Source organism: Cheilinus undulatus, linkage group 14 (genome assembly GCF_018320785.1).
Source record: "Cheilinus undulatus linkage group 14, ASM1832078v1, whole genome shotgun sequence".
Classification (NCBI taxonomy): Eukaryota; Metazoa; Chordata; class Actinopteri; order Labriformes; family Labridae; genus Cheilinus; species Cheilinus undulatus.
In genome coordinates, this window is record NC_054878.1 from 46,026,862 (window position 1) to 46,052,179 (window position 25,318).

Below are 25,318 nucleotides of genomic sequence, written 5' to 3' on the forward strand. Positions count from 1 at the left end.
TTTCAGCCCACAAACCCCCAAAATAAAGGTGCAGAGACTGGGGAACTGCACTGCTGAACACAGCTCAATAAAGAATAGTCATGTGCAGAAAAGGACGCCTATCAGGGGGATAAACGGGAGAGCTTTCTGGGGCCCAGCCAAACTGGGGGCCCACAGGTCTGCAAAATCACTCTAAAGTTAAGCTGGGTTATCTGTGTTTTATTTTTAACCTGAATAATATCAAATAAACATTTTTAATTCTTGTGTGATTTAGTAAAAAGCCTTCCTAGAAATGTAAATGATTTTTCTTTAAAAAAAAAAAAAAATCAGAAAAAAAAAAACAGAAAAAGGGGTAAAAACGGCAAAAATTAGAGAAAAGGTGGTGAAATGGGATTTTGAAAGTGGCAAAAATTTGTTAACTTAGGAAGAAAAAGAAACAGAAATGGGTTAAAATGGGCAAAAATGGGTTTTTAAAGCAATAAAAAGGGATTAATACAGGCAATAATTGGTCAACAGAGGCAGTGATTGGTTTAGAAGTGACAACAGTCCTCACATTTTAGTCTAGTTTTAGTCCACAACAGTCCTCACATTTTAGTCTAGTTTTAGTCCACAACAGTCCTCACATTTTAGTCTAGTTTTAGTCCACAAAAGTCCTCACATTTTAGTCTTTACTTTAAGTCCAAGCATTTTTTTTTTCTTGTCTAAATCTGGTACCAAATCATGGTATTGTGTTCTCTGCCAAACCTGGGGTCCCTGCTTTCTACAGCTGAGAGGCAGAATATATACAGATGTATTTTTTTTGACAGATTTACCAACAGTGGAGAAATATCGCAGGTTTAGAATGTCCAACAGAAACTACATTACATTTTAGTCTAGTTTTAGTCATCTTGACGAAAAATAAACTTAGTTTTGGTCAGTTTTAGTCATCACAGATCTATTTTTGTTAGTCTTGGTCTAGTTTAATCATCACAGATCTATTTTTGTTAGTCTCGGTCTAGTTTTAGTCATCACAGATCTATTTTTGTTAGTCTCGGTCTAGTTTTAGTCATCACAGATCTATTTTTGTTAGTCTCGGTCTAGTTTTAGTCATCACAGATCTATTTTTGTTAGTCTTGGTCTAGTTTTAGTCATCACAGATCTATTTTTGTTAGTCTCGGTCTAGTTTTAGTCATCACAGATCTATTTTTGTTAGTCTTAGTCTAGTTTTAGTCATCACAGATCTATTTTTGTTAGTCTTAGTCTAGTTTTAGTCATCACAGATCTATTTTTGTTAGTCTTAGTCTAGTTTTGGTCATCACAGATCTATTTTTGTTAGTCTCGGTCTAGTTTTAGTCATCACAGATCTATTTTTGTTAGTCTTGGTCTAGTTTTAGTCATCACAGATCTATTTTTGTTAGTCTCGGTCTAGTTTTAGTCATCACAGATCTATTTTTGTTAGTCTTGGTCTAGTTTTAGTCATCACAGATCTATTTTTGTTAGTCTCGGTCTAGTTTTAGTCATCACAGATCTATTTTTGTTAGTCTTGGTCTAGTTTAATCATCACAGATCTATTTTTGTTAGTCTCGGTCTAGTTTTAGTCATCACAGATCTATTTTTGTCAGTCTTAAGCCTGATTTATGCTTCTGCGTCGTGTCGACGGCGTAGCTACGCGTAGCCCTCTGCATCGACGCGTAGCTACGCCATAGGCACGCACCTCTAAAAAATATTAACTACGCGTCACTGCAACGCGGACAGCCAGGGATGTGATTGGTCCACTCAAAATGTCATTTCCAGCAGTTGCTTTTTCTGGTCTTTCTTCCTGTTATCAGCGCACATATGGCTATGCTACATCATCGGTTATGTTTGCAGAGGTCGCGTTTAACCGAATATTCTCCATCATTGACTGATTTTTTTGAAGGATGACGGAGAATTTTGAAGGCTGTCCATCATTTTGACAGGCTGGAATGATGAGGATGAGCCTGCACTTCAGCGCACACACAGACAGATGCACTTTTTCCATTTAGCACACATGGACTATCAAGGAGGTTATTTAATCTGTTAAAAATCTTGTACCCAGTGGGCTCTCTCACTGACCTCGACATGTGGATATCAACCATGGAAATATGACAGAGAGATGGGTGAATGATGATTCAGATCAGCGCCTGTTGCTTTATTCTCTCTCGCTCCACCCCCGCCCTCTCTCTCTCTCTCTCTCTGAAACCTCACTTTAACACCGTAGCTTCCATGATATCAGTCATGGAAATCTAACAGATAAAGGCATACGTTTGTAGCCTACTCACAGGTCATAACAGAGACAGAATAAAAAAGTTGCTCTCCATCTCTCCAGCTTGTCTCAGCGCTGTGACGAGCGTGTCCTGTATGAAGCTCTGTGTTAGGATGGCTCCAGCGGGATTTTAAAGGAGTGACGGACAACAGAAAAGTCCAGCGCAACCTCTGGTTTGTGCTTATGTGCGAACAACACGTAATATAATATCGACTACTGGTTGTAATCACACACCCAAGCGTCCACTCTTTCATTAAAAACAGACGTCCAGGTTAGCGGAGAGCGACACAGCCGCTCGGATGTGACGCCTCTGAAACCACACACACATACACACATACATACACACACAGCCACACACATCATGGCAGTGAATTGCAGAGCAACGTGTTCCCTGGACGCAGAACTTTGAATGGTTAACAACGGTGTCGCGTCGACAGCTTACCTACACCCTGGACACGACGCAGAAGCATAAATCAGGCTTAGGACTAGTTTTAGTCATCGAAAAAAGGCTGTCTCTGAACATTTTTAGTAAGAGTTCTAGTCGATAAAATTAACACTGCCAGAAGACCTAGACCACAATCTCTGTTCCAGTTCATCCCAAAGGTGCTGGATGGGGTTGAGGTCAGGACTCCAGTCTTTCTAGTCCTTCTTTGGTCTCTGGGCCACAGTCATGCTGGGATAGAAAAGAGCCTTCCCCAAACTGCTGCCACACATTTGGAAGCATGCTGAGGATTTTATACACTGTGATAAAAAGGGGCGTGGCTTGGTTGACTCAGGATGCTCTGCAGCTGTTTCTCAGAAGGCTTTAGGCCCTGCTTAGCTCCGCCTCTTTTCCTATTAGTAATCTGCCTAGATTTAGTTTGAGACAGTGAAAATGAAATGTCAGCGATGGACTTCTGCTTCAGATGTCACTGGTGCTACATCCGTGTTTATATACAGCCCAGGAGTGGCTGTAATGGTCAGTACGGTCAGCTTTAATTGGTCTATAGATGGACGAGTTTATCACCAAAGACTGAGAGGTTCATGTGGAGTGAGACTGTCTGTAAAGGTGAAATTAGACCCATTTGTCGATGCACATTCAGGTCCAGTTGTTGAGTGACATCCACATCTTTTTGACCCTTTGGGCTTTCCATATCTCTACAACTTCCTGGCTCGGAAGTCTGGGCGTCCGAGGAGCACTGGAAGGCAGCATCCGTCTTCTTGTGCGCTCCCTCAGTGTCCGCTGTCTCCCTGAGCGCTATCATTCTTCCCATTCAGCTTCCTGCTCTATAAATATTTGAGCAGCCCCATTAGGGAGTGAGGTAATCTTAACATGCGCTCGCTCACACGGGCCGCCGTTAAGGACTATAGTAAGGCCTAATAGTCCTGTCGGAGCGCCGGGCCCCCGAGCTAACGGGCTAATTAAGAGCCAAACAGGTTTAACGAGTTTAGACTGTTCATTAAGGCAGAGGGCTGATTAATTAATGGTGGAGGGGGAGAGTTTGTTAACGAGTCGAGTGATTAATTAAGACCGCAGACGACAGAAAGTGTAACTTTAAATGGGGAAAAAGGTGAGAAATGATTACCAGCACATAAGGAGGGAGGGAGGGAGAGAAAAATGAGGACGTAAAGGAGGAGAAGAGGAATCAGGACTTAGAAAGATAAAAGAAGACAAAGGTAGAAAGGACCGAAGAAAAGAGATAAAGGAGCAAAAATGACACAGAATGCTTTGTTTTCAGTCATTTATCTTCTGAATTTGGACAATTAATTACAATTAATCACATTTTTAAGTCCATGCAGACAATAAGGAACTATCTTTTTTTTTATTCTAAAGACTGAAAGTTAAGGTTTTACCCCTTCTTTCAGATAACAGATTATTGATCTTTTATACCTTTATTTTAAAGGACAGTGCATGGAGTAAGAGGCCTTGGAGATACTCCAGGAATGGAGCCATGGGCTGGATCTGAGTCCAGGTTCTATGTGGGGCTCATGGACAAAACAATGCAGCTACAGGTGAACCCAAGTGAATCAGATTTAGTCCAAGATTTGTGTATTCTCTTTATTTATTTATTTATTTAGATAGATAGATAGATAGATAGATAGATAAATAGATAGATAGACAGATAGACAGACAGATAGACAGATAGACAGACAGATACACAGATAGATAGATAGACAGATAGACAGACAGACAGATAGACAGATAGATAGATAGATAAATAGATAGATAGATAGACAGACAGACAGACAGACAGACAGATAGATAATAAAATAATAATAACAATAATAATAACTGCAATAATAATAATAGAAAATAAAATAATAATAATAATAATTTTGTTATACACTAAATAAGAAAGAAAGAAACGGTTCCTGCAGAGAACAACCAGAGCTGGACAAAGGAAAGAAAAGAGAAAGTACGAGTGAGGAAGAGGAGGCGGAGGTCAAACAGACATGGAGACAAAGAGAGATTGTGGAGGGAAAAACAAAGACCTGATACACCACCCTCTCTCTCTCCCCCTCACACACACTCACACTCACACACTCACACACTCTCCGTTGAATGTCGCCTCATTGTGTTCGCTGGTGCAGAGGCCGAGTCGTGTGATTGGTCCCCTCACCGGACAGCTGAGGTTGAGGGAATTCAACCTCAAGAGGGAACGCTCCAAAACTCTTGAGTGGCTGAAGAAGAGAAAAGAGAATCCTAAAAATGTCCAGAAGAGAGGAAATGATCAATAAGCTCCAAGGCAGCGCTGCAGTTTAGGATTCAGACAAACATCTGCAGACTCTGGATGTTCGTGGCGGTTTTACTCTGAGTTTGGAAGCCATCAGGGTTTTGTTCCTTTTACCATAGAAATGTTTCTCTTTGTGAAGTTGAGCTTTTGTTTTTAGTGCAGTTGGTTGTTTGTCAGTGGGATAACTTTTAAACATGCTTTCCTAAAGTTTAGGGAACTTAGGAAACTTCAAATTTGTGACGGGATGGCCCATGGCTTCACAAAATCAGAGCTTGAAGATTTATAACTATTTTTTATCACAGCTTAATTTAAACTTTGTCATAGTTAGTTTGTTGTGATGTTCATTTAAATTTATTTTATCTAAAAGTAAATTACATCAGAAAGTCTCCTGCTTTTATTTGAATTTTTTTCAATTTAAAAGAACTACAAATTTTTAATAATAACAATTTTATCGTAATAATAATGATTATATAATGAATTCTCATGAATAAGGTGGTGATAACCTAGAAATATCTCAGAAATATGATATTAATAATGCATTGATTATAAAGAAATCCTTAGTATTATTGTGGCAGTTCTCTGGTAAATAGGTGCTATTTTACCCAGTATGTTTTTAGAAATAAGATGATCGTTTTCTCTATACAATCTTTGATAATTTCTTTATTTGGCCCTGTAAATTAAAGTGAGTCCTTCCTGAATAACTGTAAATGCCTTTATGCATCATTTCTTAATTATTAGGGATGCTGAGCATCCACACTATCAATATTCACATCGGCCATTTTATTTATTAATCGGTGTCCACTATCTCCTCCTTCATACTTTGACATATCGACACTGTTTAAACTTTAAAAAATGCAGTTTCTTCGTCATTTGACTGCTATGACTTTTCTCATTTCTCACTTTTATCATTTTTAAAATATAGCTGTTTAACATGCATTTTCAGCTATTTTTATGCTTTTTCAGCCATTTATTGCATTTTTCAGCTATTTTTAGGACAAAATTAGCTATTGTTATGCTATTTTCAGCTATTTTCTAGGACAAAATCACCTATTTTGATGCTATTTTCAGCTATTTTTAGGACAAAATCAGCTATTTTGATGCTATTTTCAGCTATTTTTAGGACAAAATCAGCTATTGTTATTCTATTTTCAGCTATTTTTAGAACAAAATTAGCTATTGTTATGCTATTTTCAGTTATTTTCTGGGACAAAATCAGCTATTTTTATGCTATTTTCAGCTATTTTTTGGGACAAAATCAGCTATTGTTATGCAATTTTCAGCTATTTTTAGGACAAAATCACCTAGTTTGATGCTATTTTCAGCTATTTTTTGGGACAAAATCACCTATTTTGATGCTATTTTCAGTTATTTTTAGGACAAAATCACCTGTTTTTATGCTATTTCAGCTATTTTTATGGACAAAATCAGCTATTTTTATGCTATTTTTAGCTATTTTTGGGGACAAAATCAGCTATTTTTATGTTTTTGTCAGCTATTTTTTAGGACAAAATCACCTATTTTGATGCTATTTTCAGCTTTTTTAGGCTAGTTTCAGCTCTTTTTATCCTTTTTTGAGCTATTGAATGTCATTTTTAGCTACTTCTATGCCATTTTATGCTATTTTATGCTAGTTTTATGCTTTTTCTAGCTATTTTTTGGGACAAAATCAGCTATTGTTATGCTATTTTCAGCTATTTTTGTGTACAAGTCACTTCTTTGAAATTTCTGCATATAAGCCGCTAAAGTCAGCCTTCTAAATAGCTCCTGTGTAATTTCTATGTGATATAAAAATGTCATTATGTTACATAAAGGCACATAAAGGCTGTTTCTTTAATTACTGAGACTTTTCTTGGGAAAAACTCACTTTAATTTAGTCGACCAAAATAAAGAAATTACCAGGTAATATCAGCATTTTATACAGAAGCCTATCATTTTATTTCTACTAAATGACTTACTGTGAAATACACCAAATTACAGAGAATTCCCTTAATATTATGAGGAATTTCTTGATAATAGATTATTATATATTACAGATTATTATAGATTATTACCATGGGTTCATACCCTCCCCATGATTATTATTATTATTATCCATTATTCCTATGGATTAGGTTTAGTTATAAAGTAATAAAGAGGAGCTGTTGATTTTCTTACTGTCAGGTTTAAAATGCCGTTCATCAATGAGGGGAAAAACAGACCTTTTTTCTACTTTAAATCACTTTGACACTTGGGTGTCTCCCATTTTTTTGATTTTACACTGTTGTAAATTTACGATTTTTAAAACTCAAAATCTTTTGACTGTCTTATGTCAAAACTTAAGACATTTTTAATCTGGCAATTTTGAGTTTTTATAGCAAATTTCCAAGATTTGAACTTCTACAATTCTTGGTTAACACTTCCTTCATATTGCCATAGCTATCTCTGGGTAGGCTAGGTAACAAACTTTATTTATTCTCAAAAGGACATTAAAGCCTGATTTATGCTTCTGCGTCGAAACGACGGCGTAGGTACGTCGAGGTTCTGCGTCGAGGGAACGCGCCGCTTTTTTTCTTTATTTTTTTTTTGCATGTATATTGAGTGCTTTTCTTGCAGTGGGGAAGTTAGAATTGTCAGTATTGTGTAAACTTGTATAATGTTGGATGCTCTCAGGCACTTTATATAGTGTTACAGACTATATTTGATTCCTAATCTTGATGTTTGTATGTCAGTGTGTGTTTGAGCTGAGTACGTTACACTTCTGCCCAAGGCAAATTTACCCTCGGGGACATTAAAGTATATCTTATCTTATTTATCTTATCACTCTACAATTCACCACCATGCCACTAGGGGGCGTGGCTGTGTGTGTGTGTCTGGTTTCAGAGGGGTCACATCCAAATCCTTGTTTTGGTGTTTCGTGTTTCGTTGAAACACTCGCATCGCTCCACAAAAACTTTAAAAATGGCGGTGTTGCAGGAAGAAACGCCAGAAAAAGCAACTGCCAGAAATGACGTTTTGTGCGGCCCAATCACAGCCCTTGTGGTCCGCGTTGCTGTGGCGAGTAGTTACGATTTTTTGGAGGTGCGCATCAGGCTACGGTGTAGGGTCCGCGTTGACACAGGGCTACAGGTAGCTACGCCGTAGCCTCGACGCAGAGGCATTAATCAGGCTTTAGATTTCCCTCATTTTCAGTGGCGTTGAGGTTAAAAGCACACTGGGACAAAACAATCAAATATAATCAGAAAAAATATTAGAAATGAATCAAAGCAATGTCAGCTGGAACAAACAGACTGTAAAGTCCTGAACCCTGTGAGATCTTCAATCTGTAGAGTTTGTTGGAGGATGCTCCATGGGGTCAGAGGAAAATGCAGTTTACCAACTTCAGGGCATTCTACTAAACTACGTTTTACTGTTAAACTACTTCATAATTATCAGCTCATTAGGGCCCGCTGTGATTAGGTCTTACTGTTCAGTCTTATGGGTCATTTTCAGGTTTCTGATACCCTGATGCCCTGACTGTGCTCAGAGACAGCCTCAGCTGTTAACACTAAAACTGCTGACAGTGTGGGTGATCAGTGGTTCTCCTGTAGTCACATCTGGTGTCTGGTTTTAGTGTGGGAGGAAGAGAAAACATGCAAATGAATCCAGAGTCTGATTCCTTTACGTCTCGTTTTTACATGCAGAAAATGCACAAAATACTTCCTTAAGAATCTGTTCATTGTATTCTTCCTCGTGAAAAACTCGACACTTTGCAAAAGGCCGAGGAGGTGATGGAGAAGCAGCAGAGGAAAGAAACCAACACACAGAAAGGAGGGTGGAAATGGTGCTATGAGAGGATGTGAGGTTAGGAGAGGAAAAGATGGAGAGAAGGTGAGATAAAAGCAGAGAGGATGATGGGAGGAGGAGGAGGAGTAGCAGGTGCTGCTGACAGCGCCTTCATCTGTTCCCATGGTTTCCTCACAGACAGAGGGAGAGACACAACAGTAGTAAAGACTGCAGGAGTAAACGGGAGCAGAGCCACTCTGGGTCACTGTGAGTCTGTGTGTGGTGGAGGATGAGGCTGTGAGCTGGCATCCGTTTGGTTTCTCTTCTATGAAAGACACTGGTGGATTTATTCTGACTAGAACACTTGGACTTTAGAGACTGCTTTTTACTCGAGCTTTAATTCACTGTAGGGTCACCAAATGTTTAAAATTGTGAATGATTCCAGAAAATTCTAACAATACTGAAACCTGTTTGATACCAAAGCAGCAAAAATAGAAGTCCTGGACACCTTTTATTGGAAATCAGATTTAGTGAATAGTTATAAAAGCTAGAGCTAAAGCTAAACACCTGAAAACACCTGAAAACACCTGAAACACCTGACCCAAAAGTATTTAAATTAGAAAACAGAACAAAGACACTTTAATGAAGCTACTGACGGATGAACTACTAATGAAATGGTTTGTTACTGCTCAGCACCGCTCTTATCTGGAGCCTGATTTATACTCCTGCATTGAATCTATTCAGCTACAGGCCTCTGTGTACCTCTCTTAAAATGTAACTACAGTGTCTATTAAAAGTATTCACTCCCTTGAATGCTGCTGAGAAGCATCCCCACAGCATGATGCTGCTGAGAAGCATCCCCACAGCATGATGCTGCCACCAGCATGCTCCACAGTGGGCATGGTGTGTTTGTGGTGATGTCAGTATTTTGCGTCTTGTCTGATGGTCTCAAAGCTCCATTCTGGTCTCATCAGACCAAAGAACTTTCTTCCTCTTGACCATGGAGTCTCCCACAGTCCTTCTGGTGAACTCTAGACCAGATTGAATCTGAGTTTTCTTCAACATTGTCTTTCTCTTTGCCACTCTCCCATAAAGCTCTGACTGATGAAGAACCCGGCCAACAGTTGTTGTCTGCAGAGTCTCTCCATCTCAGCTGCAGAAGCTTGGAACTCCTTCAGAGTAGTCATAGGTGTCTTGGTGTCCTCTCTCACTAGTCTCCTTCTTGCACGCCCACTCAGTTTGTGAGGATGGTCTGATCTAGGCAGATTTACACATGTGACATATTCCTTCATTTCTTCATGATGGATTTAACTGAACTCTGGGGGATGTTCAGAGCCTTGGAAATGTTTCTGTCTCCATCCTCAGACTTAGACTTTTCAATCACCTTTTCTCTGAGTGTTCTTTTGTCTTCATGGTGTAATGGTAGCCAGGAATACTGATGAACCAATGACTGGACTTCACTCAAGAATGGATGTGATATCTGATAAACCTGTTAGTGATGATGCCTGTTATTCTGTTATACATCAATGCCACAGCTTTAAATCCTCTTCCCTTTGTTCCTTTTAAAACATTTTAACGGCTAAAATGAGTCAAATTTGGTCCACAGATGAATAAACCTTGATATAAATGGGGTTTACTGGTTCAGTGATTACATCTCACCTCAGATGAATCTTCTGGATGGATGTAAATCTCAGACATTCCTCTGAGTGTTCTAGACCTCATCAGAAGAGTCAAACATGTCTTTCTGATGTAGTTGAAATGCTTCTAATCAGACAGTGTTCTTTATTGGGTTACAGAAGTGACGTAAAGCTTCATCAGCAGTCTAACTCATCCTCGGTGACGTAGTACAGACATCATAGAGGCTATTGTCTAATGTTAAATGCTAGCTCAGTTATGTAAGCCAAGGAGGAACAGGGAATCAAACATCAGGGGAAATATGTGATTTTCAATATCCTCACAGTCTCTGGGATGTTATTGGGTCATATTCGACCAGGTCTCTCGAGGTTTTGGCTGGATTTTCCTTTAAATATAGTATCCTATTATTAACCAATCAGGGAGCAGGAGTTCATAGAGACGGGCGTCTGCAGACAGAAGCAGGAGAATGAATCTTTAATCAGTTCTTGTGAAGTTAAACTCTGATCCATGCAATCTCTTTGTTTTCTGCTTCCTGGCAGATGACATGGAGCGGACATCTCTCTGGTGTCTCCAGGATATTCCAAGGCTAGAGAAGAGGAGACTGGACTGGTGGAGGATGAGTTAGAGAGCAGCGATAGAGATGCAGGGATCAGGGAGAAGGAAGTCCAGGGTGAGGGTCACAAACTCTGCACACTGAGTCTGATGCTTTTATTTTCTTTTATTGCAAAAATGTAGAATATGAGACAAGACGGAGTCATGAGGCAGTGAAGATGATTTTATGGTCCATCCTCTCCTGACTGAGCCTCTCATATAGGTCGTTTCCACCAAGCGGTCCGGCTCAGTTCGGTGCGGAACGGCATGCATTTTTTTGGGTTTCCATAGAGTGAAAATTGGAAAGGATCCCAAAAATCCAACCCGTACCGTCCCACTTTTCGGCACGCTTCCATGTGAACGAGAGAGAGACAGAGGGAGCTGCAGCAGCTGCTGTGCATTAATAAACCAATGTTTCTAAACTGAGGGGTTGGGACCCAAAAGGTGGTCCCAAAGCCATTAAGTTTAGGGATGCATGATAGAATGGGTGTGATGCTGGTATGAGCAAATATGGACATTTCTGCTGATATGTATAACTGCTATATAACCTGTAAATACAGTATCAGCCATACGTACCAATAAGATGAGGCAGAACCAACACACCAGCACCACTGGAAGTCCTCATTCCTCAAACTTTAACCCTGTGAACCCTGAGGTCCCCCAGTTGGGGGACTTTGAGAGGCATTGGCAAACACGGTGTGAGATAGCAATAGATGCAATAATCCTGAAAGAATACAGTGATGCTGCACATCAAATTAAACAGGAGAACCTGGGCTACAGGACTATATAAACTGGGGGGGGGGTACTGATTACCCGGGCCCACAGGAGGAAGGGGCCCCTGAGAAGCAATGAAAAGTATTGTCATTTATTTTTCCTTACTAATTACTGTCATCATTAAATCAAAAGTGACTAAATGAACCAGCCAACAGCACTGTGAAATACTGCAAGTAAATTTGATAAACCAAAGAAAAATATTGCTCACAAATGGGAAAATTATGGTTGAAAAATACATTAAAATGCATACATATTTGTTAAAATGATGCAACATTTGTTGCTTGACACGCTGGTGAAGGGGGCCCTGTGTAATATTCTTTCAGGGGGCCCAAATCCCCAGCTACGCCCCTGAGTCTGTGCTGTACTTTAAGGTCCAAGGATGTTTCTTCAGGCAGGACAAGTGGAGGACCTGCTTTGAAACGTGCACAGACGTGAGTGCATATGCATATGCATGACTGACAGCCTGAGATTGCGTTCCTTTCTCTACATGCAGCAGTTTCAAAAAATGGAATCAGAAAAGTGCAAAAGGGGGCACCAGTCTGATGGTTAAGGAGGTGCAGACTCTGGAGTCCTCACTGCACTGGTTGCAGGATCAGTGCATGATCCTGGCGCTGTATCCCGACTCTCCCCTACGTGTCCTGCTCTCTTCAGCAGTCATCTCTAAACAGAGGTGGACAAATAATCTTTTAAAATTGAGCAAAGGTCTTTAGTCGGGCATTGTCCCATTGCATCAGTGCTGGATCTTGTTTTTGCTCCTGCCTGGGTTTTTGTCCTGAAACTTTTGGCTAAATTTCACCTCATTTGTTCATTTTTTTCATTCTATTTGCTCTGAAGAAGTGATACTAAACATGTGGCCCTTTTATGTCTTAATCCTCAATATTATTCTCCCAGAAAACCTAAAAAAAAGGAAACTTTGACCTCAGGAATTATCCTTACAAGTCACATTAATCAGTTTGTTTCCCACGCTTGTACATTCAGCTTTATTTGGCCACTCTTAATCCATTTTTGCTGTTTTTAGCCCATTTTCACAGCTTTTGCACTGCTTTTTGCTAATTTTTTACTTCTTTTACTATTTTCTGCCACTTTTCACCCATATAAGCTGCCTTTTGCCATTAAATGTCACTTTTTTCAAGTTTTCCACCTTTTTACCAACCTGACACATCAGAAAGCTTCAACAGGAAACCTTTGAGAAATGGCAGAGGCTTTGAAAAAAACTCAGAGTGTGATTGGGTGAATGTTCCATCTGTCACATCTCTACGGGCCAATCAGAGCAACAAAACACGTGACGCACCGCTATCTAGCTGCTAAACTGGCGCTTTAGCAGCATCCACGCTAATCTCTTCCTCCATAACTGCACCAGCTCTTGCTGCTGCTTGTTTACGTCACGACTCTGCTGCGCCTGAAAGTACCGCCCCTCGTCGCTGATTGGTCCTGTCACTTTGTAACTGGGCCCAAACGGTTCAGATGGGAGCTTTGAAGATGGATTCACCAGTGAGAAACAAGAAACGGGCAAATCCATCTGCTTTGCAAGGTTACCTTGTTACAGCTTAATGCCCATTTTTGCCGCCCTTATGTTGCTTTTTTGCCTGTTTCAGTCACTTTTCACTGATTTTTTGCTATGTTTTTGCCACCTGTAACTCATTTTTTTGTCACCTCTTACTCATTTTTGCCCCTTTTTTGCTGCTGAAGGCCATTTTTGCCACTTTTAACTTGTTTTACTGCCACTTTAACCTTTTTTGCCACTTTTCACCTCTCAGATTGTGGCTCTTGCAGAGGTATTTTCAACTATTTGGCTCTCTGGCTGAGCAGGGGTGTCTAATGCATGTTGTGTCATTGTAGATTCAGTGAGAAAATAAAAGGAAATCAAAAGAGAAAAATAGGAAGAGAGATGCAGATCAGAAACCAAAACTGCAGCAGGAAATGGAACAGGAAGACTGCAGCTGTGCAGGTGTACAGCGTTACAGTAACCGCTCGCACTCGTGTGTCTTTGTGTGTGATTACATGATGGAGCTGCAAACATTCTCTCAAAAACAGAGAGATGAGCTGATTTTTATCCGTCTAGTTTCTAAGGGAGCCATCTGTGCTTCGGAGGGTTCAGGCTTCTTAATTCTATGTTAGTCATCCCACTGCACACGCTCAGACCACACACCTCCTACCTACCTGCTGCTCTGCGGATGTGAGGGGACAGAGATTAGCTGTGTGCGTGGGTGGACAGCCAGCACTGCTGCCTGTGTCTGTGAGTAACGGGTGTTGGGGACAGTAGTCATTCAACCAACCGCCCCCATTGTGTCAGGAATAAACCGCACGCCGCTCGTAGCTCCTGCAGCTTATAAATACAGATCCTTTAAGGACGGAGACGAGCGTACCAGCAGCCATCTTTCAAACGTTGGTTCACATTCTGGCACGGGCTTCCAAGGCTTTTCTACTTCAACAGCCAATTTAACAGCCAGCCAATGGTGGTTCAGTCCTTCTGGAGTTGTATTCCTCTGTAAACATCGAGTTAACTGGCCGTGGAGTGAAGCTGGCAGCTGCCTCCTGAGCTGTAAGAGTGACGGCTGCCGTCCCCAACAAAATCTCTCAAATCTCTGACTTTACTTCATCCTCCTTTCAGCTCTGCTCACTGTTAAATGTGGACGGACTGAAGATTTAGGGAGAAATATCCTGATTGATGGGGTTTTTTTTTAGACATAGCTTCATACTCTGAGAGAAAGCAGGCCCAGCTGTAGTAAAGTGCTCCTTTTCTCACCTTGAAGGTGGCCTAAAGAGGCATCAGCAGCAGAGACGTGCAGATTAATGCTATTCTGGTAGAGATGGAAGCTAACATGAGAGGGAGGGCTGATGATTCAGAGGAGGCCGAGGAGCCATGGAAACACAAAACAAGCTAAATAAAAACTCAGGATTTCAATACAACTGCTGCTCAAACATGTTCAACCTGGGGTCCGGGACCTCCCAGGGGGGCGCCAAAGATCTTAGGAGGGGTGCGAGGCTTTGTCTGCTCCGAGGCTTCCAAAATTAGATTAGCAAATATTGACTGAAACCATGATAAAGCAGTTATTAAGAAGTTTATACAAAGGTCATATGATCAGAAAAGCATGCAGAGGCCTTTTTAGGGTTTTATCAGTAAAACAGCTAAAATCTGTGTGGATTTTTGACAGCAGCGTGTCACTTCTTCTTCTCTCTTGGGTCCTGAGGGGGCTCTGCTTTTACAAACATGTAAGGGGGCACTTTAAGGGGGCTAGAGCAGCGGTCCAGGCACCCCTAGGGGAGGCAACAAAGATCTCAGGGGGGCGTGGGGCCCTGTCTGCTCTGATGTTTTCAACAGTGGATGTGCATGTAGTTAACAGAAATCCTTACAAGAAACAAAATGTCATCCATCCATTTCCTTTACTGCCTATCCCGTAGGGGTCGCGGGGGGGCTGGAGCTTATCCCAGCTGTCATTGGGCGAGAGGCGTGTTGAAGTAATCACCAGAGGCAATAATGTCCTAAAGGTACTCAGGAGGAACCTCCTGTGGCTTTGCTAGCTAGAGAGATGTTGATGGTTTTCTGTTTTCCTTTTAGCAGGGTGGATGGATGGATGGGTGGATGGGTGGATGGATGGATGGGTGGATGGGTGGATGGGTGGATGGATGGATGGATGGATGGATGAATGGGTAGATGGGTGGATGGATGGATGGATGGATGGATGGATGGATGAATGGGTAGATGGGTGGATGGATGGATGGATGGATGGATGGATGGGTGGATGGGTGGATGGATGGATGGGTGGATGGGTGGATGGGTGGATGGATGGATGGATGGATGGATGAATGGGTAGATGGGTGGATGGATGGATGGATGGATGGATGGATGGATGATGGTTCATGGACACAACCCTGCAGGAGCAAACATGGAGCAGCTGTTGTTCTCTTTCTATCCCGGGACTGATTACACGTTTCAGCTTCACACATGCTATTTCTCTCCTTTTGTAGGATCCTTCTTCTGTACGTTTGCACCATGGTCTCTTCATGCTTTATGACTCCCTTATAATGGGCAGCTTCCAGTGCCCAGCAGCTAAGATTATACTGGTTAAACTGGGCTTTTCTCTGTCTGTAAATACAGGCAACAAAAGCCCTAATTGTATCCTGCTCTCTTTGAGAAGTCTCTAAGTGAAAGTTTTGGTAATTACCCGCCCTACATAATGCTGACTTCTATTATTGGTCTTGTTGCAAAGCTTCCGATTGCAGATTTCTGATGCAAGGCTGTGAAAATGTCCTCCAGGTTTGTGGTTTGTGAGGGGAAAACTAAGTCAGCGATGTGGAGCTGCTGAAGCTGCCTGCAGGCAGGAGAGGAGGAGAGGGGGGCTTACATAAGTATGAACATCATCCCCTCTCTCTTCTACACCAGGAATAGTGCTTTGGCCTGAATTTGACTCAAACTTTTTAAAGAGCATGTGTGGGCTGGAGCAGTGTTGATGCATCATTCATTCAAAGACTGCAGCATCTCTACAGGCCTGTTGCATAAAGCTCACAGCTCGTACAACAGCTGCAACCAAGGATGAGAGCGTGGAGAGGGCAGCCGCTCTGCTAACGCTGGTTTGAAGAATCTCCAGTCAGAGGGAAGCTGCTGAAACATGAACCGGCCTGGATAGAGGAGAAGCTGTCTGTGGGTCACTTTAGGGCAGTTTGGAGTAAAACCGTCTGATAAAGTAGGAACTGTTCATCCATGCTTGTTATTCTGACATACTGCCCTCGTTTTTATTAAGGATGTCACACAAACGTACCAGATCTATAAAGATGAAACGGAAGCACTGACTTCCTGGAAAAGTGGTGCTTCTGCATTTTAAAGATGATTCAGAAGGTTCAGCAGGGACAAAGATGGAGACAGAGGGACAATCAGCTGGAGAGTGATGTTCAGTACTTTTAAAAGTGCTCTCCAGGGTCCATTTCTATTTCAGGGAAGTTTAAGGACTTACAAGAGCTGCAATACAATAAAACAGACAGTTTCAGGTCCTGCAGAGACCAGCCCCAAAAATGCCAGATACTGTTTCCCATAATGCAGCTCACTTTTCAAAGTCAGACTAGTTCATCCAGTTCTGCTTAGAGCTGATGGAGGAGGCAGGAGTGAAGTTTACCTGTGAACACTCACAGAAAAGATGTGAATATTCCCAAAATTCACAGCAGGACTGAACAGATTAAATTGGCATTTTTAGCCCTTGAAAACAAGATTTCTATCTCTCTTTTATTTTTCTTTTTTTTTCTTTCAATATTTTTATTTATTTATTTTAGTATTTTTTAATTTCTTTTTATTTTTTGTTTTATATTTTTTATTTTTCCTTAAAATTCTGAAATTCTAAAACATCTATTTTAATTCAAAGAATTTTACTTCTTTTTAATTTGTGTTTAGATTTCAAATTATCTCAAATTTCCAACAGTTTTCAGAACCAGAGAAATTGTATATTCTTAACACAAAATTATAAATAATTTTATATGAAGAATATCATATTATAATTATTATTGTTTTATAATTGTAACAGGAGTTTTCTAACAGATAAAAAAATAGATAGGTAAAAAATAGATTTTTATTTCATTTGTATGAGTTTATATATTTTTTTGAATTTTAATTAAATTTTTGATAATTACATTTTTAATGTTTAAGTTTTTAAATTGAAATGTTAAATTTAAGATTTTTATGTTGTTATGTTTTATCTTTATTTATGTTTTTGTTTATTTTTTGTTTTTAATTTTTTTCATTTATTTTTTATTTTATAATTCTTTGTCTTTCATTCTTTTTTTTCTTATTTTTAATTTAAAATTCTGAAACTCTAAAATATCTATTTTAATTTTAAGAATTAAACTGCTTTGTTTTATGTGTTTGCATTTAGTATCATCACATATTTGGAACAGTTTTCAGAACCAGAAAAATGTGTTTTCTTAATTGTAACAGTGCGTTTCTTGTTATCGGGCTGTTTTGGTGGAGCTGCTGTGAAAGGTTTTAGTTGTAAATACAGGATTTTAGTGAAAAACTGCTGTTTAATGCAGGGAGAACTGTTATGAGAGCAGCCAAGATTATTCCTGTCATTGTCAAGTTTCCAAGCTCCAGCGTGCCGCCCCTCCCAAACAGTGTTTGGCTTCATTGATGAATTTCACCCAAGGAGAGAGAAAAGCTGTTGAAAATGCCTTGTGAGTAGCTCACAGCATGCAGTAAGGCCACTTTTTAGCAGCTTTTCTCCCTCGTTAAACTCATCCACGAAGCCTTAATTCAAATGTGAACATAGAGCAGAACAGAGCGGAGCAGCATGTCTGCAGACGTCCTCTTTGTTATGTTTTGATCGAGAACCCCCTGGTGGCAGCTGTGTGCAGTGAAGCTGACCACATATTGGTGTTAATGTGTGGAGCGCGTGTTTAACCATGTCAGTAAAGTCTGAGAAGCTAACTCTGACCTGTTGGCAGCATGAGGAGCCGTTACCTCTGACACTTCTCTTGTTCCTTTACTGATTGGTCAGCCATAACCTTGGGGGTTCTTTTGGATTGTTCTAGGTTCTTCTCCAGACTGGTTCCACATCACTGAGGTTGTTTTGATGACTCAGATTCTTCACTCTGGTTTCCATGTTCTGAAACATGCTGAGATCTGCCTGTATGTTAGTCCTCGAATGGATCTGAGGCCTCTGTCATATTTACCTTTAGCAGTCATGCAGCTCTAATCACTGCCTCTGCTCTTATTTCAGCGCTGTGAGATTTAGATTAAGCTGAAGTGAACCTCTGCCAACCAGCAGATGATCTAAGAGGAGCGTACAACCCTGGACATTTCTTCAAGTATCCCATTACAGCCAAATGAGCGGCCTGTTGGTGCATTATATAACATTATAAGTTCTTGGAGCGTCTAATTGGTTCTTGTTGGATCACAGGAGAACTTTTAACAAACTATAAAAGTTTCCAGTAAAAGCAGAGCGTCCTTCCACAGCACTAATCCCTCTCCTCCTTCCTCTGTCCATCTCGCTTCCTGCTGGATTTTTGCAAACTGTTGTGGAAAATGTAATGAAGCCACACGTGCACAGCCATGCACAGACAAACGCACACATGGGGCTAACTCAGTAATAGTTTCAAGGCTGGCCCAACAGCCCCATGGAAAATATGACTGCTGCCTTCTCTTTTCCACTCGCAATTTACACCAACAGGACGCCTGTTTTTCCCCTCCTCCCCCCTCTCTCTCTCCATCTCTTTCTGCTTTCTCCTCTAAATGGAAACAGGCTGGTCAAACAGCCACAGCTGTGGAGAACACAAAACTGTAGGTACAGTGGAGCAGACACAACATGGAGTATGGAATTCTTTCACTGATGCTGTGTCACATCATGTTTCCCATGTTAACCACAGCCTGTGTGCGTGTGCAGAAGGATGTGGCTATGTGAGTGTGGGAGCGTGGCTGCTGCACAGTTAGAGCAGCTCTAAGTTTGCTAACAGTCCACAGGTGCTATCTGAATGGGTTTGAGGTGTCAGATAAAATTAGACATGATCATGAAAATCTCCACAGAAACAGGCGGGGTAGCCTTCGTCATTATTATCTGTGGCTGGCTGCAGCATGTGCATATGTATGCATGATGATACACCAAAGAGTGACGGGGGGACAGGAGTTCATGATGGAAAAATTCAACTCTGAAGATTGTGCACAAGTCCAAAATCACGAGTCCAAGTCACTGACTCCATCTCTGCATGACACAAAGGCAACGGCATGATGCACATCACGATAGAGAGTAGGGCTGACAGCTTCCTTTTGATTGGCTGATTGGTTGGTCAAAAAGCTTTTGTCTGACCAAGATCACCCTGGTGGTTTTTTATTTGGTTGCCTACAGGCCTACTAGAGAGGTGACAGCATGATGCATAAAGCTCCACCTCCTCCAGCCCAGGCTCCTCCTTTATAGACTAAAGCTCCACCTCCTCCACGCCAGCCTCCTCCTTTATAGACTAAAGCTCCACCTCCTCCACGCCAGCCTCTTCCTTTACAGCATTAGACTTCACCTCCTCCACCCCAGCCTCCTCCTTTATAGACTAAAGCTCCACCTCTTCCACCCCAGCCTCCTCCTTTATAGACTAAAGCTCCACCTCCTCCACCCCAGCCTCCTCCTTTATAGACTAAAGCTCCACCTCTTCCACCCCAGCCTCCTCCTTTATAGACTAAAGCTCCACCTCCTCCACCCCAGCCTCCTCCTTTATAGACTAAAGCTCCACCTCTTCCACCCCAGCCTCCTCCTTTATAGACTTAAGCTTCACCTTCTCCACCCCAGCCTCCTCCTTTATAGACCAAAGCTCCACCTCCTCCACCCCAGCCTCCTCCTTTATAGACTAAAGCTTGTTGCTTCCTCAGATTCAGATTCATGCTACCATGGATTAATTGGAAAGTCAATAAAAGCATCTTTGGATCATAACCTGTAAGTCCATTGGATTTTGGGTTGAACGCAGTAGTTCAGTGGTTTTAAGTGTCACAAAAATGAGTCTTCTGCTAAATTTCTCTGTTTTCAGACCAGACTTAAAAAAAACACAACAATGAAAGAACAGACAGAGACCCTCATCCTGTGTTTAGAGCCCTTCAGGCATAACTGTGAGTTCATCCAGAAGTTTTTTTGAAGAGCCATTTCCTCTTTTATCTGATTTTTGCTGATGTTTCTCCACAGATTTTATTGACCAATTAAACTCCACCCTCTGCTCTAGACTGTTTGTAGTCTTATTTGAGAGTTTACTGAAAGTTTACAGGAGAGTTGAGATGTTTCTGTGGTTTAAGGCCGTCAGCATTTTTCCTGTCAGTTTATTACTTCCTCAGAAACCACACAATATCAGACCTAAAGATCACCTATGGAAGCCTGCAGGAGACAAAGTTTGCATGGCAGATTCCTGCAAGTGAGACTGAAAAGAAACATAACAGTCATAGACATCCTTTTTTTTTCTTTTTTTTCTTTTTTGTTGTTGAAACACCACAGGTCATTTTCTCAGTAAAACTGTACATTTTTTTTTTACTTCTTATTGTGGTGAAAGTCTTCAGAAGTGTGCTGAATCTCTGAGACTGTAAGAAGTAGAAGAAAAATCAACATGTAGCTAAAAGGCCAGAGTTCTCAGCCTAGATCAGTGTTACCCAACCCTGCTCTACCAAAGAGCCAAAATGTTGAAAAATACCTTTGCAAGAGCCACAATTTAAGAGGTGAAAAATGGCAAAGAACGGCTTAAGTAACATTAAACATAGTTTACGGTGGCAAAAATGGTCAAGAAGCAGCAAAAATGTGTGAAAAGGGGCAAAAATTGGGAGAAAAAATGGAAGAAGGGTCAGGAAATAGCAAAAATGGGTGAAAATTGACTAAAATGGGCAACAAATAGAAAACAAGTAGTATTTAATGGAAAAAAGTACCTTAAATGGGCAAAAAATGGGAAAAAGTGGCTGTTGTTGGAGTTAAATTCTGGCATGATGCCAATATAAATGTAAAAACATGTAATTCTCTTTTGGTTTTCAAGAAAATGGTTTGTAAAGCTATCTTTGAAGCATATAAGTGTGACTGATTATCTGTTGTTGTTTCTTTGCATTGCTGGAAGTTGGTAGCTTAAAAAGTTGAAAATGTAGGATAGGCTTTTATAAGCAGTTTGCTTCTGCCTATGCCTTTTCAGTCATTATTCAACACATGACTATTGATTTTGTTTGAAATGTCTATACTGTGCAAAATGTTTGGTGTTGTGTTATGATTGAATAAACTAAACTAACTAACTAACTTAAAGAAGTGGCAAAAACAGGCAAAAAAAAGGAAACAAGTGGTATTTAATGGCAAAAGGTACCTTAAATGGTCAAAAAGCAGCAAAAATGTGTGAAAAGGGACGAAAATGGGGAGAAAAACTTGAAGAAGGGTCAGAAAATAGCAAAAATGGGTGAGGAAGGGACAGAAAAATGAGTTACAGGTGGCAATAAATGGAATGAAAATTGACTAAAATGAGCATAAAGCAGTCAACAGTGGCAAAAACAGGCAAAAAATTGCAAACAAGTAGTATCTAATGGCAAAAAGTACCTTAAATGAGCAAAAAATTGAAAAAAGTGGTATTCAATAGCAAAAGGTAGCCTAAATGGGTGAAAAGGGCAAAAATGGGAAAATTTTGGAAAAAATAAGTGGCAAAAATGGGCAAAAAAGAGGGAAACGTGGTATTTAATTGCAAAAGGTACCTAAAATGGGCAAAAATTGGATAAAAGTGGCAAAAATTGGAAAAAAGTTGCAAAAAGAAGTGGCGAAAATGGGCAACAAAAGGCAACAAGTAGTATTTAATGGGAAAAGGTAGCTCTAATGGGTGAAAAGAGGCAAAAATTTGTGAAAAAGGGCAACAAAGTTTCCCTTTAAAGTTTTAAGGGGGAATAATATTTAAAATTAAGATTTCAAGAACCACTAATAATCACAAAAGAGCCGCATGTGGCTCCAGAGCCACACGTTGAGTATCACTGGTCTAGAGAGAAGACCAGGACCATGAACATGAAGGGAACTGGGAGTTGACCAGTGTTGGTGTTTTAATACTGTTTGGGATTCAAGGCACAGCCGGGGTGGAGGTTCCCGGGTTTGCAACTTCAGAATTTAGTGTCTGCTTTTTTGCAGATGATGTGGTTTTGTTGGCTTCTTCAGCAGGATCTAAAGATCACAGGATCATAGATCTTCAGACCATGGGGGGGTCTGCAAATCACTGCAGTTCGCTACAACACCAACACAAGCAGGCACAGCCTGAAACTGGGGATTTGAACTTCAGTCTGGGCTCAGTTAGCGTGCAGTGGGCTCTAGCAGACAGGCTAAAGTAAAAGTAAAGAACTAGCCTGACTATCCCTGGGATATTTCACAGTTCTCATCCCTGGGAAATATCCCAGTTGGTAAATCCAGCCTTGGGGTCAATAACTCCAAGTTTAAGGCCATGGTTTTCAACTGGAAAATGGGGGGGGGGGGGTGGGGAGGCAAATTCAGACCAAAGATTCAGGACAAGATTAGTTGGAACTCTGTGGTGAGGTTAGCATATCAGTTCACACCTCTGTGACTGGAGGAGACGATGCATTGTTTCCATACCTCCAGTTTAATCCTCTGAGGACGTGTTATTCAAAGTTAAATAACTTTTTGACGATAAATTGTAGCCACTGCTTTGTGGTTCCTCTAAAAGCCCCCGGATGTGCCATTCTAATGATGCTATCCACGCCTTCGTAGCTCTTAAGTAACATTTTCTAGCCAACCTGGGACTTGAATGACTTTCCAGGATCCTTAAAGATTAAATCCACACCAGTGACTCCGATAGTGAACATCTTTTTATCCATTTACAATCCATTTTCTGATCGTTCCTGCAGCTAGCCTGTTAGCCACTGTTCTGTGACAACTAATGCCAGGCTGTTCCTTCATCAGGTCATGCTTTGCAGAACAGCATCTCAAACAGTCCAGACTAAATGGTTGAAAAGTAGCTGAGGGCTCAGAGGGTTCAAGTGATTTATTTATTAAATTACAGCACAATAAGTCTCTACCCATCCCTCCTAATGATTTAACCCTTTATATGCACACAGTAGAGAAATAGCCTGGATTTTGAAAGTAAAGCTTGAACATTTTAGTCTCCTCAACAAAAACTTCACTTTCTTTTCGTTAGAGTTTCAGAGCTGAAAGGCAGCTTTAGAGCAGTGGTTTTCAAACTTTTATCGCCCAAGGCACACCTAAGGTTAAGCCAGAATCTCAAGGCACACCATATTCATATCAATACAAAATAGACTTTTTAAATCATATAACAGTCAAGGTGGCCCATAAGGGGGATAAAGGGAGAGGTTTCTGGGGCCCAGACAACTGGGGGTGACAAAAGTGGGCAAAAGGTGCCTGAAAGGTGGAAAAAAATTTGTTACAGTGATGATGAAACATGGCTAAATTGGGTAAAAAGTGGCAAGACAAAGTCAAAAATGGTTAACAATTGGCCAAAAAATTGGTTAATAGTGGTAAAACATGTTGAAAGTGTCAAAAATGTGACAAAAATGGGTTACAAGTGTCCAAAAGGGTTAAATGTTCTAAAAAGGTGGTTAAAATGGTTCAAAAGTGATTTAAAAATGGGCAAAATTAGGCAAAAAAGTGGCCAAACTAAGGCAAAGTGAGTGAAAATTAGCAAGAAGGTAGAAAAAATGGGTTGAAAGTGTCAAAAAGGTGACAAAATAGGTAACAAATGGCAGAAAATTGGCAAATAAGGGTTAAAGTTGCTAAAACGTGGTAAAAAGTGATGGAAAAAATTGGCAAAAAATGTCCAAATAAAGCAAAAGTGGGCAAAAACCATCAAAAGGTAGCAAAAATGGATTAAATGTGGCAAAAAGTTTCAAAAAAAGTAGGAAAAAATGGGTCAAAGTATTTTTAAAAAGTTGCAAAACTGCAAAAAAAGCAGCAAAAACTGTTTGAGTTTAGTGGCAAAATGGGTAGCAAAATTGGTCAACTTGGTTAAAAGGAGTATGAATAATGATAATTTCAACACCAATTTCAACTCAATAGTAGCTTGCCAAATGAGCTTACTGTTAGCCAGGATGCTAGCACCAATGCTGCTGATCCAACACACACACTCATCAGTAAATCACATCTGGGGAGGGTCCATTCTCTGGGTTTATCAGGGGTCCAGCCAGATTCCAAGGCACACCGAGACTTTTGAGAACCACTGCTCTAGACTCACTGGTTGATCTTTTTTCCAACCCTCACCTCTGCTCATGACCTTTGGTGGTTGTGAGAATGAGGTCACAAATAAAAGCAGCGGAAATGAGGATGGCAGGGCTCAGCCGAGAGCTAATGTGAGTACTTAACGTCAGTACTATACATAAACTAATGTAGACAAACTCTGCAGACTGTGCCTTTAATCCTGACTTTATTCTCCACTGTCATCCTGACGGTTCATCTTCATTCTTGACTGTTTGATTCCTAAAATAGCCTCTGTGTGATTATCTGAGCACTGAGAGGTGAAATCTCTCCTCTGTGATGGTAGCTCTGCTGGTTAACCAGAGATCCTCGTTAGTGTGAAGCAGTAGCTCATAAATGGAGCTGTCGTCCTCGTCACAGCGGCGGTGAGTGTGGAGTATTTCCGTTGTGTAACTGAGGCTTTTATAACAGAAGCAGAAGCTCTGTAACCTTGGCACACTGAGAGCTTCCTCCTCCCACACACACTCACACACACCCTCATCCTGTCTCAGCAGAGCCGCCTGTGCTGCCACCTCCCACACACACACACACACACACACACACACACTCTCTACCCAGAATCACAGAAACACACTGATGTTTCTGACTGCCTAGCTGCTGTGAACCTCTGTCTGCTCTACGTCTGTTTCCACCGGACGCTCTGCTCTGCTCCACTACAGTCTGGCTCTCTTTGGTACAGTAGATCCTCTTCTATCCTGGTATTTCCGTGGATGTAGTCGCTCTTTAGAGATCTGGATCATTTGGCTCAGCTCAGTAAAAGAACCTAGAGTATGTTTCTAAAGCAGGGCTCTGTGTTTGGGACCATTCTTGATTCATTAAACCTACTGAACAATAGCTGCTCTCAAACACACTCCACCTGCATCATTCATATGAAGGAGCCGGCTCTTACCCACAAATTCCACATACTCTACCTGTGCTGGTACAGCGCCTTATGAAGCACAGCC

The 25,318-nt window shown here is 40.9% G+C and overlaps 1 protein-coding gene across 6 annotated transcripts in view; it reads left to right on the forward strand.

Annotated features, from left to right (window-relative positions):
- Positions 1 to 25,318, forward strand: part of hivep2a (HIVEP zinc finger 2a) — a 179,505-nt gene that overhangs the window by 93,766 nt on the left and 60,421 nt on the right. For 2 of the 6 annotated variants that reach the window (XM_041804717.1, XM_041804720.1), the window contains one exon: positions 10,872 to 11,002. The exons of the other annotated variants lie outside the window; for them this stretch is intronic. The gene's annotated coding sequence lies outside the window, so the exon portion shown is untranslated. The remainder of the gene's footprint in view (positions 1 to 10,871; positions 11,003 to 25,318) is intronic. 6 annotated transcript variants of the gene reach the window in all.